Raw genomic sequence first — 16,395 nt, forward strand, 5'->3', positions numbered from 1 at the left:
GGACACTGTTGAATAGTGAAAACAAAATAAAGAGCCAAACAAGCATACTGGTGGCCGGCGTTGGATAGCCAGGTGGAGAGGCACGTCAGGGAATGTAAACAGTGCAGCAATGCGGACAAAACACAGTCCACGATGCGACCCCCGTTCTACAACCCTGCCAATCCATGGGAAGAAGTGTCAGTGGACATTTTAGGCCCCATCTTGGATGCAAACAGTGTGCCCAAGTACGCCATCGTGCTTGTGGACCGATACTCAAAGAGGCCGGAAGTTGAAATATGCGAGACCGTGGACACTGACGCAGTACTTGCCTTCCTCACATCCACATTCCTGAGAGAAGGGATTACACGAGCCATAACTTGTGACAATGGACCCCAATTCACGTCGGATAAGTGGAACGCATTCATGGAAAGGAACGGAATACAGGTCAAACACACCCCGAAATACTATCCAGCAGGGAATGGCCTGGCCGAAAGATTTAACAGGGTCATCATGGGATCCATCCAAGCGGCCATAAATATTGGGTAGAACTGGGAGAAGGAAATCAAGTGCACGGATTGGGCCTACAGGATCACTCCCACTAAAACAGGGTACAGCCCATTCAAAATATTAAGAGGCCGGGACCCTTTCACCAAAGACAATGTAGCGTGGAAACAACGCACAGTACAAAGCAAGTGGTCTCCTGCGGTAGTTTGCAGCACCTGGAGAAGGCGCAAAAGATCTACACGGACCTCTACAAAAAAAGCACAATGTCAGAGACGCGATACTGGAAAAAGGGGAGGGGGTCAGAGTGAAGCTAGCACAATTGACGAGGAAAGGCAACAGCAAGTTCAGCACGCCTCTGCAGGTCAAAGAACTGTATACCAGGTCAGTCTTATTGAGTGATTGAGAGATTCGACAAGATTATGAAGTGGGCCAAGACAGAAGAGACTCCACCGGAAGGAAGTAACTACGTAGGCCTGGAGAAAGAGGAGAACAACGGAGACATAGAAACAAATAGCTAGCCAGGCTTTGTCTTGCAGTTTTATGTGTTGGAAAGGATCGGTTTTTGAAGCATTTCTTTCCTCCCCTGTGGCTGCTTCCTTGTGTTGCATCCGCGGGCACTGATCTATATCTACACATCCAGCCTCCCAGATTATCCATCTGTCAACCCCAGCCCTGAGTGTAGGGGCTGCAGGCCGTGAGCGTGGATTGTAATTACACTACAAGAAGCTGCAGTGCCTAGGCAAGCTCCTGCAAACGTGACGTGGGTCCCAGCACCATTTACATTTATTATTGCCAGGGCCACTGCAATTATGCGGCAGGGGAGGGCCAAATTATGTGGCAGGAAAAGAAAATGATCTGGCATAATGGGACATATTTTGTGATAGTATTACTTCATTATTAAGACATTTTCAAACTTGTTAACATTGTCTGGGCATTGGTTGCACCTCATAGTACCAGTTCAAAACCCAAATATAGCAATAAGTGACAGAAATGTTACTAGTCGACCTTTGCAAAGGGCCTTCAACTGCGTGACTATGCAGTTCAATGCATTTCTATTCAGTTTATAACCGTGAGAGCTGGGAACAATTTGTTTTGTTAAAATCTGGAGATGATGGATTATGTGAAATGCAGCACATTTATAATCATGTGAAAATCACTGTGGACGCATATCACATAATTCCAGTGGCCCTGGTTATACTTGGGTGCAACAGTAAAGCGGAAAAAGAACGAACCAGGTTTCAATGCCCCGACCCACGTCCGAGCACTGCTGTATGTGAATGATGCACAGTTAAACATCCTTCTGGGAGACTGTTACTTTTGATAGCTTGGAGAAGTTGTGAGTATACATTTTTATGGCTATTTTGCTAGCCTAGCACCCATGTCTTTAACTGTAGGATGTTCATTGTCTCTGCACTATATATCAATCCCTGCCCAGTAAGAAAATGAAACTGTGAATTTGCGTCTTCCACCGGAGGAAGATGTAGACTTTGGCACAATTCATTATGGGCCCAGGGTACTCTGGCAAAGACTGCTTAACTAGTAATATATCTGGGTTCTATGTGAAAATTCTGAGATAATGGAGTACTAGCTCCATACTATGCGTAGTTGGAATCTCGAAACACTGGATACATGAAGGTGATGCTCAGCAAAATACTTCTCTTTCCTGTGTTTAGTTAGGTGACCGAGGTTTAACAGCTCCACCCACTAGAGAGCTTTGTCTGCTGAACGGAGAAGAATGAGTGCAGAGCAATGTGGGATCAGTGGTGGATGGATCTGCAAAAAAGGTTTCTATAAAGATGCCTTGAAGCCTGATCAGTAGCTGTTTCTCGTCCCAGTTAAGAATATTCAAAGGTCGGGTGTTGTGTATTGAGGGCCGGGCAGACATATCTTTTCATTGTTAGGACCGCTCTTTATCACAAGTGCTCCCTAGTGGTGGACTAAGTGAAACAATGTCTGCCCGCAGGTAGGGGGTGAGGGGGGCTCATCTTTTGTTTGTAATGCTCCACTGTAAGTTCTTGCTTCTGCACCCCTCCCCACAATTGACTATTCCTCTTTTATAATGACGCTATAAATATCGGGTGTATTTATTACACAACTGAGTGGTACTCATTTCAGCAGCCCGCAAGGATGAACAACTGAGGGTGGACTTTGAGTACTGTATTACACAGTAGGAGAGTATTTGAAGAAATTAAAGATGGGAGGAACATTAAAAAAGGCTGCATTGCTGCTAGAGATTACCTAAAAGGATTTTTGAGTTGGTCATTATGGAGAAATCAATTAGCGTTTTTGCCAGTAAACTTAAAGACTACAATATAGGGGAAAAAATAGACCAGTTTCCCTGTCTTTTTGATTTCAGACTGCATGAGCCACTGTGTAGTAATTGTATAGCTCTTTAATCCCTGGCAGCACTGTGAGAAGTTGGCCTGATATGCAGTGCTCACTATTCTAGTGATCACTATGCATCAGTCCAAACGACCCTTAAGGCGATTGGTTGTAAGTCAACCTTAGACCAGCTATCCTAGTAGCGTGGATACGAGCAGTCTTCGGGCTAAACTCTAGAGGGCGTGTTAAGCCAGCTGTTATACCATCACATACCCCTCGAACACCAAGTGAAAGGACACCACACAAGTGTTATGAAAATAAACAGTGTATTTATTAGAATCACAACAGCCCTGTACTCTTTATGAGGACAGGGTACTAAGCACACAACGAAACTCTTAAGAAAATACTTCAAGTGCACAATCAATACAAGTGCCCGAGGGCACGGAAAGTTTAGTGGTCTCGGGCGCACCTGATAAGGCAAGTCGGAAGCGGTAGGGACTCGGGACCCTTAAATAAGGAGGCTATGCGGGTACCGAAATGCCGAAGTTACCTAGCCCAAGGGCTGCGGCTGCACAAGTCTTTACAGACGTCGGGAGTCCTCGCTGACGAGCCAGGAGTCGGAAGGAAGGAGTTGCTGGCCGGCGACCAGTTGAAGATAGTTCGTAGAGATCCAAGCCTGGATCAGAGATGGATGACACCTGAAAGCAGAGGGGACCAAGTTCGTACTGCTAGCCAGTAGTCAGAGGGTACCAGGAGGGCACCGGATGATCGTCACCTCGACTAGGTGAGTGGGCGACGCTAGGCTCTGCAGTCTCACGGACCAGGGACGTTGTCGGCGACCAGGATGGAGGTGCGAGCTGTCCCACGAAGGTTGATGCTGTTGGCGTCGCTGGGTCCAGGATTGGGGCAACAAGCCTTGGCAAATTCAGGGCCACGTGGTGGACCTAAAATGGCGTCTTGAGTGGACCAGGAGGGTCCGGGGTGTTCCTCTCTCAGAAGGGAGCAAAGGCCAGTTTGGAGCAACCAGACCAGCAGCGTTGGTTGTCGGGTGTCGTCAAGAAGGTCACAAGCCAGCGGCTAGTGACCAGACAACGTGATGAGCGGCAAAAGCAGAAGGGCCCCACGCAGATCGTGGAGATGCTGGGAGGCTGCACTTCGGTGCTGGAGCTGCTCAGGGTCGGGGCTTCTCGGACCCCAAAGCACTCACCAGAGGATCCCTCGGTGGTCGTGCTGGTTAAGAAATCGTGCAGGTTTTGATGATGGCCGGTCCCTCGAGGTCTCGTCGCACCCACAGATCTCAGCTGAGCTGACAATGTGGGTAGAGGTCAGAGGTGCCAGGGAAGCCGGTTCTCGTCGAGCTGGGCAGTCGGATTCCTGAGGAAGGACTTGCAGCAAACCGCAGAGTTCTTAGATGGTGCCTGCGGATGCAGGGTGACTACTCCTTAGCCACAAGGGAGAAATCTTGAGAAGAGTCTTGAATGTCCTTTCGTAGAAAGTAGTTCTTGATTCAAAGATGATCTAATTTGGAAGGGTCCCCGCTCCTGCCTTTATCCTAAAGAAAGGGGTGGGTACGTGACTAGGTCCTGCCCTAGGGGTGGGACCAGAAAGGGGGGTGGTTACACCCCTCTCCCATGTCGGACTTTCCCCAGGTCAGGGGCTGAGGTGCCCCTGGAACTGGTTCTAGCCGGCAGATGCGTAGTGAGCACCGGGGTGCCACTCCGCAGTCACCTTCCTGTAAAGCCCTGCCTACCCAGGATACACAAAACCCTGTCTGGGATGGTGCGAGCACCGCCCCGGACAGGAAACCCTTTGTCCAAGCTCTCCTCGCTGGAAGGTCTCCCAGCAGCAGGAGGTCAGACTCGTGTCTGTGGTGGCAGCATCCATTTTGTGGAGCTGAGGCTTCAGTTTAACTTTAACTGGGGTTCACAGTTTCGTACATGTCGTGTCCCTCTAGAAGGGTGGAATGCTAACCCCATCGCCAGCAATGGTGAGGGGTCAGTATCCCGATTCGTATGACACCTTACTCGACATTTCTTGATAACGCGATACCGAAGTTAGTGATATATGGTACGCGTTATCATGGAACAGCCATTGGGACTTGGTTCCGCAAGCTGCAACCGGGCTCGGCTCATGCCAGAGCCCAATTCACACGATTCCACGCACTCTGCCTTCAGGATTGTCAAGGCCTGCCCTAGGAGTGACTGATAGGAACTCGGGTGTCCATTTGAGGGTTAGATATAGGTATGCTATATCTAAAGCAAAGGGCGAGTACGCCACCTTGCCCCAGCTGTCGTGCAGCCAGTTGTGTCAGATTTAGATGGCCATCCAGGGGTGGCATAATACATGCTTCAGCCCCTGGTAGGCCCTGGGTACACCGATGCCCTGAGTGACAGGGTCTGACAAGGTGGCCCAGTTCCAATTGGGTAATGCACCTAAGGTACACATGTCAATTTAGCGAGAGAACAGGTAGGCTGTGGGTCTGATTGGCAGGCCCACAGCCAGAGAAAGTCGTAAACCAGTGAAACAAAAGCAAAAAGTCCGGGTGATCATAGGATTGCAGACCCTACTCTCCTACATGACCCCCCCCCAAACGTTGGGACAATAAACTAACCTTGACCAGGTGAGTCTTTTTGTTCTAAGTGGAAATACCTGGAGAGCCCATCTGCATTGCCATGATCAGTGCCAGGTCTATGCTCCACTGTGAAGTCCATCCCCTGTAGGGAAATGGACCACCTAAGCAGTTTGGGGTTTTCACCCTTCATCTGATTTAGCCATAAGAGGGGCTTATGGTCGGTCTGAATCTTGAAATGAGTGCCAAACAAGTATGGCCTCAGTTTCTTCAGGGCCCAAACCACAGCAAAGGCCTCCCTCTCAATAGCTGACCAATTTTTCTCTCTGGGGGTCAGCCGTCTGCTTATAAAAGCAATGGGCTGGTCATTACCATCAAATTCAGTTGAGATAGAACAGCTCCCACACCCAACTTAGAAGCATCTGTTTGGACAATGAATGGTTTGGAGTAGTCTGGACTCTTGAGGATAGGTGCCGTGCACATGGCCTGTTTTAGGTCATCGAATGCTTTTTGACAGCTCGCTGTCCACTGAACCTTTTTTGGCATTTTCTTACTTGTCAGTTCATTAAGCGGAGTCACAATCGATCCGTAATTTCTGACAAACTTTCGGTAGTAACCAGTCAGGCCCAAGAAAGCTCGAACCTGAGTCTGGGTGGTTGGAGGAGCCCAGTCCCTGATTGACTGTATTTTGCTCTCCAGTGGTTGAACTTGGCCTCCACCTACAAGGTGGCCCAAGTATACAACCTGTGTCTGCCCTATCTGGCACTTGGTGGCCTTAATAGTGAGACCTGCTGCTTGCAGAGCCTCTAACACTTTCCGCAGGTGGACCAGGTGATCCTCCCAGGTGGAGCTAAAGACAGCAATATCGTCAAGATACGCCGCACAGAAGTCATCCAGCCCAGTGAGAACGTGATTCACCAACCTTTGGAAGGTGTCAGGTGCATTTTTCAAACCAAAGGGCATTACCACAAATTGATAATGCCCACCAGGGGTAGAAAATGCTGTCTTAGGCTTGGCGTCCTCAGCTAACCTGATTTGCCAATACCCAGCTGTCAGGTTGAATGTACTTAAGTAGTTGGCAGACGCCAATCTATCTATAAGCTCATCCGCCCTCGGTATTGGGTGGGCGTCAGTCTTAGTGACTGCATTGAGACCCCTGTAGTCTACGCAAAACCTCATCTCTTTCTTACCACCCTGGGTGTGAGGCTTCGGCACTAGAACTACGGGACTAGCCCAAGGGCTATCCGAGGGTTCAATGACTCCCAACTCCAACATCTGCTGCACTTCAGTTTTGATGCAGTCTCTAACGTGATCAGGCTGCCTGTAGATTTTACTCTTGACGGGCAAGCTGTCACCAGTGTCAACCTCATGGGTACACCAATTGGTCTGACTGGGTGTTAGAGAGAACATATGTCGGAAGGATTGAAGAACCTGTTTACAATCCTCCTGTTGATGTTCAGAGAGGCTGCCACAAAAGACAACACCGTCTACTGATCCATTGTCAGGATTCTGAGTGAGCAGGTCTGGGAGAGGGTCACTCTCTTCCTCCTGTCCCTCATCTATGGCCATGAGCAAGCTCATGTCCTTCCTGTCGACAAATGCTTTGAGCCGGTTAACATGGAGCACCCTGTGGGGGCTCCGGGGAGTTCCAAGGTCCACCAGGTAGGTGACCTCTCCCTTTTGCTCAAGAATCGTGTGGGGCCCAGACCATTTGTCTTTGAGTGCTGCTGGGGCCACTGGCTCCAACACCCACACCTTCTGTCCAGGCTGGTAAACAGTTAGGACAGCCTTTTGGTCATGCCAAGCTTTTTGGAGTTCTTGGCTGGCCTTAAGGTTTTCAGATGCCTTTTCCATGTACTCAGCCATCCGCGAGCGGAGACCAAGCACATAGTCCACTATGCTGGTTGCAGGCTTTTTGAGAGGTCTCTCCCATCCTTCCTTCACCAAACACAGGGGTCCTCTTACAGGATGCCCGTACAAAAGTTCAAAAGGGCTGTAGCCAACCCCCTTATGTGGGACTTCTCTATAAGCGAATAAAAGGCAGGGAATCAGGACGTCCCATCTACGCCGGAGCTTTTCAGGTAGTCCTTGAATCATCCCTTTTAGGGTCCTGTTGAACCGCTCAACAAGCCCATTGCATTGTGGATGATAGGGTGTGGTGAACTTGTAGTTGACACCACATTCCTTCCACATAGCAGTCAAGTAGTTCAACATGAAGTTTGCACCTCTGTCCGAGACAACCTCCTTAGGGAAGCCCACTCTGGAGAACACTCCAACTAGGGCTCTTGCCACAACAGGTGCTGTAGTGGTCCTAAGGGGAATAGCTTCAGGATACCTGGTGGCATGATCCACTACCACCAGTATAAACTTGTGCCCTGATGCTGTTTGGGGTTCCATTGGACCGACAATGTCAATCCCCACTCGTTCAAAGTGCACCCCCACCACAGGCATTGGTATAAGGGGGGCCTTTGTTGTGCCACCTGACTTACCACTGGCTTGGCAAGTGACACAGGAGCGACAAAACTCCTTGGTATTCTCGTTCCTGTGAGGCCAGTGAAAGTGTGAGACAAGCCTGTCCCACGTTTTCGTCTGGCCTAAGTGTCCTGCTAAGGGAATCTCGTGGGCCAAGGTAAGAAGGAAACCACGCTGAGACAAGGGGATAACCAGCCTCCTGGTCATGCCAGGCTTGGGGTCTCTTGCCTCAGTGTACAGGAGTCCATCCTCCCAGTATACCTTGTGGGTACCTGTGGCGTTCCCAGCAGCCTCAGCAGCAGCCTGCTGTCTGAGGGGTTCAAGGGAAGGGCAGTCTAACTGGTCCTTCCCCAGGTCTTCTCGTGAGGGTCCCCCTTAGCCCAGAAACTCAACTTGATCAAGTTCGAGTTCTTTAGGTTCAGTTTCCCGCAATTCCTGGAGGTCAGCCTCCTCTGAGACTTGATCCTCAACCTAGGGCAAGGGGGAAGGCGATGCCTTAACCCGACTGCTCTTCTTCTTGGGAGTTGTCTGGTCCATTGTTCCAGGATCCAGCACCGGTTCAGTGGGGCATCTTCTGACCTGTGACCTAGTCACAGCAAGCACGTGTGCTGGCAAGCCTAACATCTCCATGTGAGTCCTGTGCTCCACTTCTGACCATTGCGATGACTCCAAATCATTGCCCAACAAACAATCCACTGGGAGGTCTGAACTAACAACAACCTTTTTCTGGCCATTTACCCCTCCCCAGGAGAAAGCAACAATCGCCATACTATGACTGGTAGTGACGTTGCTGGCATTGGTCACCAGGAAATCTGTACCTGGCATGATTTATCCAGGGTCCACAAAGTTAGGCGTCACCATGGTGACACTGGCACAAGTGTCCTTATAGGCCTGAGCCATTTTTCCATTTATTAAAGGCGTCTGTCGATATTTGCCCAAAGTATTGGGACTGACATCGGGGGATATATCCACATCCCCCGTACAGACAAGGACAGCCTGAGTGAGTGTGCCAACTAAGTTGTCACATCCCTCAGAACCCAACTAGTCCCTTGGGAGGTGCACTGCTACTGCTGGCTGTACTAGGGGGCACAGGTGCCTTAGGGGCTGCAGTTGCAGGAGTCTGCCCTCCTTTCTTGGTGCACTCACTAAACCAGTGAGTTTTACTCTTACAGTATTGGCACCACCGTTTCGATTGGCCTTCTTGATTCTTCTTTTTCTGGGAAGCCTGACCCCCCCCCCCCCCCCTCTTTGGGTTGTTGGGGACCTGTCGAAGACTTCTGGTCATTTTGTTCCCCTTTAGAATCTTTACCCTTCTGGTCTGCTTTCTTCTGACCACCCTGGTTCTGGCCCTGGTTTTGCTTAACCCTTGTTCTAACCCATCTGTCTGCCTTCTTTCCCAATTCTTGGGGAGAGGTCAGATCCGAGTCGACAAGGTGCTGATGCAACAACTGGTTCTGACAATTGTTTAAAATCTGTTCTCGCATGATCAAATTATACAATCCTGTGTAATCAGTAACCTTACTGCCCAGCAACCAGCCCTCCAAAGCCTTAGTGGCACAATCGACAAAATCAGACCAGTCCTGAGACTGAGTTTTCTGGGTATCCCTGAACAGCAACCTGTACTGCTCAGTGGTTAGGCCGAACCCATCAATCAGTGTGTTCTTCAGGACCTGGTAATCGTTAGCGTCCTCAGCTCTAGTAGTGAGGAGCTTATCTCTTCCTTTACCTTCAAAGGAGAGCCACAAGATAGCTGCCCACTGACTCTGGGGGACGCACTGTACAGTGCAGGCCCGCTCCAAAGCAGTAATCCATTTGTGGATGTCATCCCCTTGCTTAAAGGGGGGCACTATCTTACTCAGGTGTCTAGTGTCTAAACTCCTGTTTTCCCGTGGGGGAATGCTGCCACCAGTGGGGTTTGTCCCACTCAATTCTTGCTCTCTAGCAAAGGCGAGTCTTTCTTTGGCCAGGGCAAGTTCTTCCCTTTCGATCCGCAGATTGACTTCCCGCTCTTTAGCTTCGTACACTCTCCTCTGAGGGGATGTCATCCCTCTACGCGAAGAGCCTCGAGAGCCATTGGTTCGAACGGATCTATTAGAGCCTCTCGACAGAGACCTAACTCGTCCATTCCCAATGTTAAGCTGGCCTGAGAGGGGCCCCAGGGGTCTCCTAGTACCATTCTCGTGCCGGCTTAAGTTGTCCCTGGTTAGCTGGCTAACTACTACTGGACCTTTGTCTGCCTCGTCCCCAGATGTCTCTGGCTCCTCGTCCTCCTCTTCACCTTCTGCGGAGAGATGGATAAGGTCAGGGTCACCTCGGGTTCCCTCGAGTGGGGGCATATTCCCTTCTGGATGAGAAGGGTCGGTGTTACCAGCCCTCCTAGCATCATAAGTCTCCAAGAGACCAATCAGAAATGGAATGGTAGGGTTTGGACCCTGTTTTAGCTTCCGAGACGTACAGATTTGTCGCATCTCTTGGAAGCTAAGTGCAGCATATCTGGAAGTGACCTGTGGAAGGTCGACTGACACAAGGGGAGACTCAGTGTTTCCTCCTTTGTCTGACATGCTGCTTCTAGTGTGGTGTAAGTGATGCACCTACCTACACTATATGTTTACCTACTGATCCCTTGCTAAGAGTTGCAGCCAAGGTGTGCTAAGCCTTGAGGAGCTACAACAGCTGGTTCAGTAGAACTCAGAGTATTCTAAGCTAAGTTATATGTACCTGGAGTACTTATGCGATCTTTCACAAGATATTCTTAGGATACGCGTGGTAAAACAACAGCAAGCTCAAATCCCAACCGCTGCTCACCAATGTGAGAAGTTGGCCTGATATGCAGTGCTCACTATTCTAGTGATCACTATGCATCAGTCCAAACGACCCTTATGGCGATTGGTTGTAAGTCAACCTTAGACCAGCTATCCTAGTAGCGTGGATACAAGCAGTCTTCGGGCTAAACTCTAGAGGGCGTGTTAAGCCAGCTGTTATACCATCACATACCCCTCGAACAACAAGTGAAAGGACACCACACAAGTGTTATGAAAATAAACAGTGTATTTATTAGAATCACAACAGCCCTGTACTCTTTATGAGGACAGGGTACTAAGCACACAACGAAACTCTTAAGAAAATACTTCAAGTGCACAATCAATACAAGTGCCCGAGGGCACGGAAAGTTTAGTGGTCTCGGGCGGACCCGATAAGGCAAGTCGGAAGCGGTAGGGACTCGGGACCCTTAAATAAGGAGGCTATGCGGGTACCGAAATGGCAAAGTTACCTAGCCCAAGGGCTGCGGCTGCACAAGTCTTTACAGACGTCGGGAGTCCTCGCTGACGAGCCAGGAGCCGGAAGGAAGGAGTTGCTGGCCGGCGACCAGTTGAAGATAGTTCGTAGAGATCCAAGCCTGGATCAGAGATGGATGACACCTGAAAGCAGAGGGGACCAAGTTCGTACTACTAGCCAGTAGTCAGAGGGTACCAGGAGGGCACCGGATGATCGTCACCTCGACTAGGTGAGTGGGCGACGCTAGGCTCTGCAGTCTCACGGACCAGGAGGCGTTGTCGGCGACCAGGATGGAGGTGCGAGCTGTCCCACGAAGGTTGATGCTGTCGGCGTCGCTGGGCCCAGGATTGGGGCAACAAGCCTTGGCAAATTCAGGGCCACGTGGTGGACCTAAAATGGCGTCTTGAGTGGACCAGGAGGGTCCGGGGTGTTCCTCTCTCAGAAGGGAGAAAAGGCCAGTCTGGAGCAACCAGACCAGCAGCGTTGGTTGTCGGGTGTCGTCAAGAAGGTCACAAGCCAGCGGCTAGTGACCAGACAACGTGATGAGCGGCAAAAGCAGAAGGGCCCCACGCAGATCGTGGAGATGCTGGGAGGCTGCATTTCGGTGCTTGAGCTGCTCAGGGTCGGGGCTTCTCGGACCCCAAAGCACTCACCAGAGGATCCCTCGGCGGTCGTGCTGGTTAAGAAATCGTGCAGGTTTTGATGATGGCCGGTCCCTCGAGGTCTCGTCGCACCCACAGATCTCAGCTGAGCTGACGATGTGGGTAGAGGTCAGAGGTGCCAGGGAAGCCGGTTCTCGTCGAGCTGGGCAGTCGGATTCCAGAGGAAGGACTTGCAGCAAACCGCAGAGTTCTTAGATGGTGCCTGCAGATGCAGGGTGACTACTCCTTAGCCACAAGGGAGAAATCTTGAGAAGAGTCTTGAATGTCCTTTCGTAGAAAGTAGTTCTTGATTCAAAGATGATCTCATTTGGAAGGGTCCCCGCTCCTGCCTTTATCCTAAAGAAAGGGGTGGGTACGTGACTAGGTCCTGCCCTAGGGGTGGGACCAGAAAGGGGGGTGGTTACACCCCTCTCCCATGTCGGACTTTCCCCAGGTCAGGGGCTGAGGTGCCCCTGGAACTGGTTCTAGCCGGCAGATGCGTAGTGAGCACCGGGGTGCCACTCCGCAGTCACCTTCCTGTAAAGCCCTGCCTACCCAGGATACACAAAACCCTGTCTGGGATGGTGCGAGCACCGCCCCGGACAGGAAACCCTTTGTCCAAGCTCTCCTCGCTGGAAGGTCTCCCAGCAGCAGGAGGTCAGACTCGTGTCTGTGGTGGCAGCATCCATTTTGTGGAGCTGAGGCTTCAGTTTAACTTTAACTGAGGGTTCACAGTTTCGTACATGTCGTGTCCCTCTAGAAGGGTGGAATGCTAACCCCATCGCCAGCAATGGTGAGGGGTCAGTATCCCGATTCGTATGGCACCTTACTCGACATGTCTTGATAACGCGATACCGAAGTTAGTGATATATGGTACGCGTTATCATGGAACAGCCATTGGGACTTGGCTCCGCAAGCTGCAACCGGGCTCGGCTCGTGCCAGAGCCCAATTCACACGATTCCACGCACTCTGCCTTCAGGATTGTCAAGGCCTGCCATAGGAGTGACTGATAGGAACTCGGGTGTCCATTTGAGGGTTAGATATAGGTATACTATATCTAAAGCAAAGGGCGAGTACGCCACCTTGCCCCAGCTGTCGTGCAGCCAGTTGTGTCAGATTTAGATGGCCATCCAGGGGTGGCATAATACATGCTTCAGCCCCTGGTAGGCCCTGGGTACACCGATGCCCTGAGTGACAGGGTCTGACAAGGTGGCCCAGTTCCAATTGGGTAATGCACCTAAGGTACACATGTCAATTTAGCGAGAGAACAGCTAGGCTGTGGGTCTGATTGGCAGGCCCACAGCCAGAGAAAGTCGTAAACCAGTGAAACAAAAGCAAAAAGTCCGGGTGATCATAGGATTGCAGACCCTACTCTCCTACATGACCCCCCCCCAAACGTTGGGACAATAAACTAACCTTGACCAGGTGAGTCTTTTTGTTCTAAGTGGAAATACCTGGAGAGCCCATCTGCATTGCCATGATCAGTGCCAGGTCTATGCTCCACTGTGAAGTCCATCCCCTGTAGGGAAATGGACCACCTAAGCAGTTTGGGGTTTTCACCCTTCATCTGATTTAGCCATAAGAGGGGCTTATGGTCGGTCTGAATCTTGAAATGAGTGCCAAACAAGTATGGCCTCAGTTTCTTCAGGGCCCAAACCACAGCAAAGGCCTCCCTCTCAATAGCTGACCAATTTTTCTCTCTGGGGGTCAGCCGTCTGCTTATAAAAGCAATGGGCTGGTCATTACCATCAAATTCAGTTGAGATAGAACAGCTCCCACACCCAACTTAGAAGCATCTGTTTGGACAATGAATGGTTTGGAGTAGTCTGGACTCTTGAGGATAGGTGCCGTGCACATGGCCTGTTTTAGGTCATCGAATGCTTTTTGACAGCTCGCTGTCCACTGAACCTTTTTTGGCATTTTCTTACTTGTCAGTTCATTAAGCGGAGTCACAATCGATCCGTAATTTCTGACAAACTTTCGGTAGTAACCAGTCAGGCCCAAGAAAGCTCGAACCTGAGTCTGGGTGGTTGGAGGAGCCCAGTCCCTGATTGACTGTATTTTGCTCTCCAGTGGTTGAACTTGGCCTCCACCTACAAGGTGGCCCAAGTATACAACCTGTGTCTGCCCTATCTGGCACTTGGTGGCCTTAATAGTGAGACCTGCTGCTTGCAGAGCCTCTAACACTTTCCGCAGGTGGACCAGGTGATCCTCCCAGGTGGAGCTAAAGACAGCAATATCGTCAAGATACGCCGCACAGAAGTCATCCAGCCCAGTGAGAACGTGATTCACCAACCTTTGGAAGGTGTCAGGTGCATTTTTCAAACCAAAGGGCATTACCACAAATTGATAATGCCCACCAGGGGTAGAAAATGCTGTCTTAGGCTTGGCGTCCTCAGCTAACCTGATTTGCCAATACCCAGCTGTCAGGTTGAATGTACTTAAGTAGTTGGCAGACGCCAATCTATCTATAAGCTCATCCGCCCTCGGTATTGGGTGGGCGTCAGTCTTAGTGACTGCATTGAGACCCCTGTAGTCTACGCAAAACCTCATCTCTTTCTTACCACCCTGGGTGTGAGGCTTCGGCACTAGAACTACGGGACTAGCCCAAGGGCTATCCGAGGGTTCAATGACTCCCAACTCCAACATCTGCTGCACTTCAGTTTTGATGCAGTCTCTAACGTGATCAGGCTGCCTGTAGATTTTACTCTTGACGGGCAAGCTGTCACCAGTGTCAACCTCATGGGTACACCAATTGGTCTGACTGGGTGTTAGAGAGAACATATGTCGGAAGGATTGAAGAACCTGTTTACAATCCTCCTGTTGATGTTCAGAGAGGCTGCCACAAAAGACAACACCGTCTACTGATCCATTGTCAGGATTCTGAGTGAGCAGGTCTGGGAGAGGGTCACTCTCTTCCTCCTGTCCCTCATCTATGGCCATGAGCAAGCTCATGTCCTTCCTGTCGACAAATGCTTTGAGCCGGTTAACATGGAGCACCCTGTGGGGGCTCCGGGGAGTTCCAAGGTCCACCAGGTAGGTGACCTCTCCCTTTTGCTCAAGAATCGTGTGGGGCCCAGACCATTTGTCTTTGAGTGCTGCTGGGGCCACTGGCTCCAACACCCACACCTTCTGTCCAGGCTGGTAAACAGTTAGGACAGCCTTTTGGTCATGCCAAGCTTTTTGGAGTTCTTGGCTGGCCTTAAGGTTTTCAGATGCCTTTTCCATGTACTCAGCCATCCGCGAGCGGAGACCAAGCACATAGTCCACTATGCTGGTTGCAGGCTTTTTGAGAGGTCTCTCCCATCCTTCCTTCACCAAACACAGGGGTCCTCTTACAGGATGCCCGTACAAAAGTTCAAAAGGGCTGTAGCCAACCCCCTTATGTGGGACTTCTCTATAAGCGAATAAAAGGCAGGGAATCAGGACGTCCCATCTACGCCGGAGCTTTTCAGGTAGTCCTTGAATCATCCCTTTTAGGGTCCTGTTGAACCGCTCAACAAGCCCATTGCATTGTGGATGATAGGGTGTGGTGAACTTGTAGTTGACACCACATTCCTTCCACATAGCAGTCAAGTAGTTCAACATGAAGTTTGCACCTCTGTCCGAGACAACCTCCTTAAGGAAGCCCACTCTGGAGAACACTCCAACTAGGGCTCTTGCCACAACAGGTGCTGTAGTGGTCCTAAGGGGAATAGCTTCAGGATACCTGGTGGCATGATCCACTACCACCAGTATAAACTTGTGCCCTGATGCTGTTTGGGGTTCCATTGGACCGACAATGTCAATCCCCACTCGTTCAAAGTGCACCCCCACCACAGGCATTGGTATAAGGGGGGCCTTTGTTGTGCCACCTGACTTACCACTGGCTTGGCAAGTGACACAGGAGCGACAAAACTCCTTGGTATTCTCGTTCCTGTGAGGCCAGTGAAAGTGTGAGACAAGCCTGTCCCACGTTTTCGTCTGGCCTAAGTGTCCTGCTAAGGGAATCTCGTGGGCCAAGGTAAGAAGGAAACCACGCTGAGACAAGGGGATAACCAGCCTCCTGGTCATGCCAGGCTTGGGGTCTCTTGCCTCAGTGTACAGGAGTCCATCCTCCCAGTATACCTTGTGGGTACCTGTGGCGTTCCCAGCAGCCTCAGCAGCAGCCTGCTGTCTGAGGGGTTCAAGGGAAGGGCAGTCTAACTGGTCCTTCCCCAGGTCTTCTCGTGAGGGTCCCCCTTAGCCCAGAAACTCAACTTGATCAAGTTCGAGTTCTTTAGGTTCAGTTTCCCGCAATTCCTGGAGGTCAGCCTCCTCTGAGACTTGATCCTCAACCTAGGGCAAGGGGGAAGGCGATGCCTTAACCCGACTGCTCTTCTTCTTGGGAGTTGTCTGGTCCATTGTTCCAGGATCCAGCACCGGTTCAGTGGGGCATCTTCTGACCTGTGACCTAGTCACAGCAAGCACGTGTGCTGGCAAGCCTAACATCTCCATGTGAGTCCTGTGCTCCACTTCTGACCATTGCGATGACTCCAAATCATTGCCCAACAAACAATCCACTGGGAGGTCTGAACTAACAACAACCTTTTTCTGGCCATTTACCCCTCCCCAGGAGAAAGCAACAATCGCCATACTATGACTGGTAGTGA

General features: G+C 50.6%; 1 protein-coding gene across 1 annotated transcript in view; it reads left to right on the plus strand.

Annotated features, from left to right (window-relative positions):
• The window catches only part of LOC147703391 (uncharacterized), a 9,287,842-nt gene that overhangs the window by 108,100 nt on the left and 9,163,347 nt on the right, over positions 1–16,395 (plus strand). The window lies entirely within an intron of this gene.

Source organism: Lissotriton vulgaris, chromosome 7 (assembly GCF_964263255.1).
Source record: "Lissotriton vulgaris chromosome 7, aLisVul1.2, whole genome shotgun sequence".
Classification (NCBI taxonomy): domain Eukaryota; kingdom Metazoa; phylum Chordata; class Amphibia; order Caudata; family Salamandridae; genus Lissotriton; species Lissotriton vulgaris.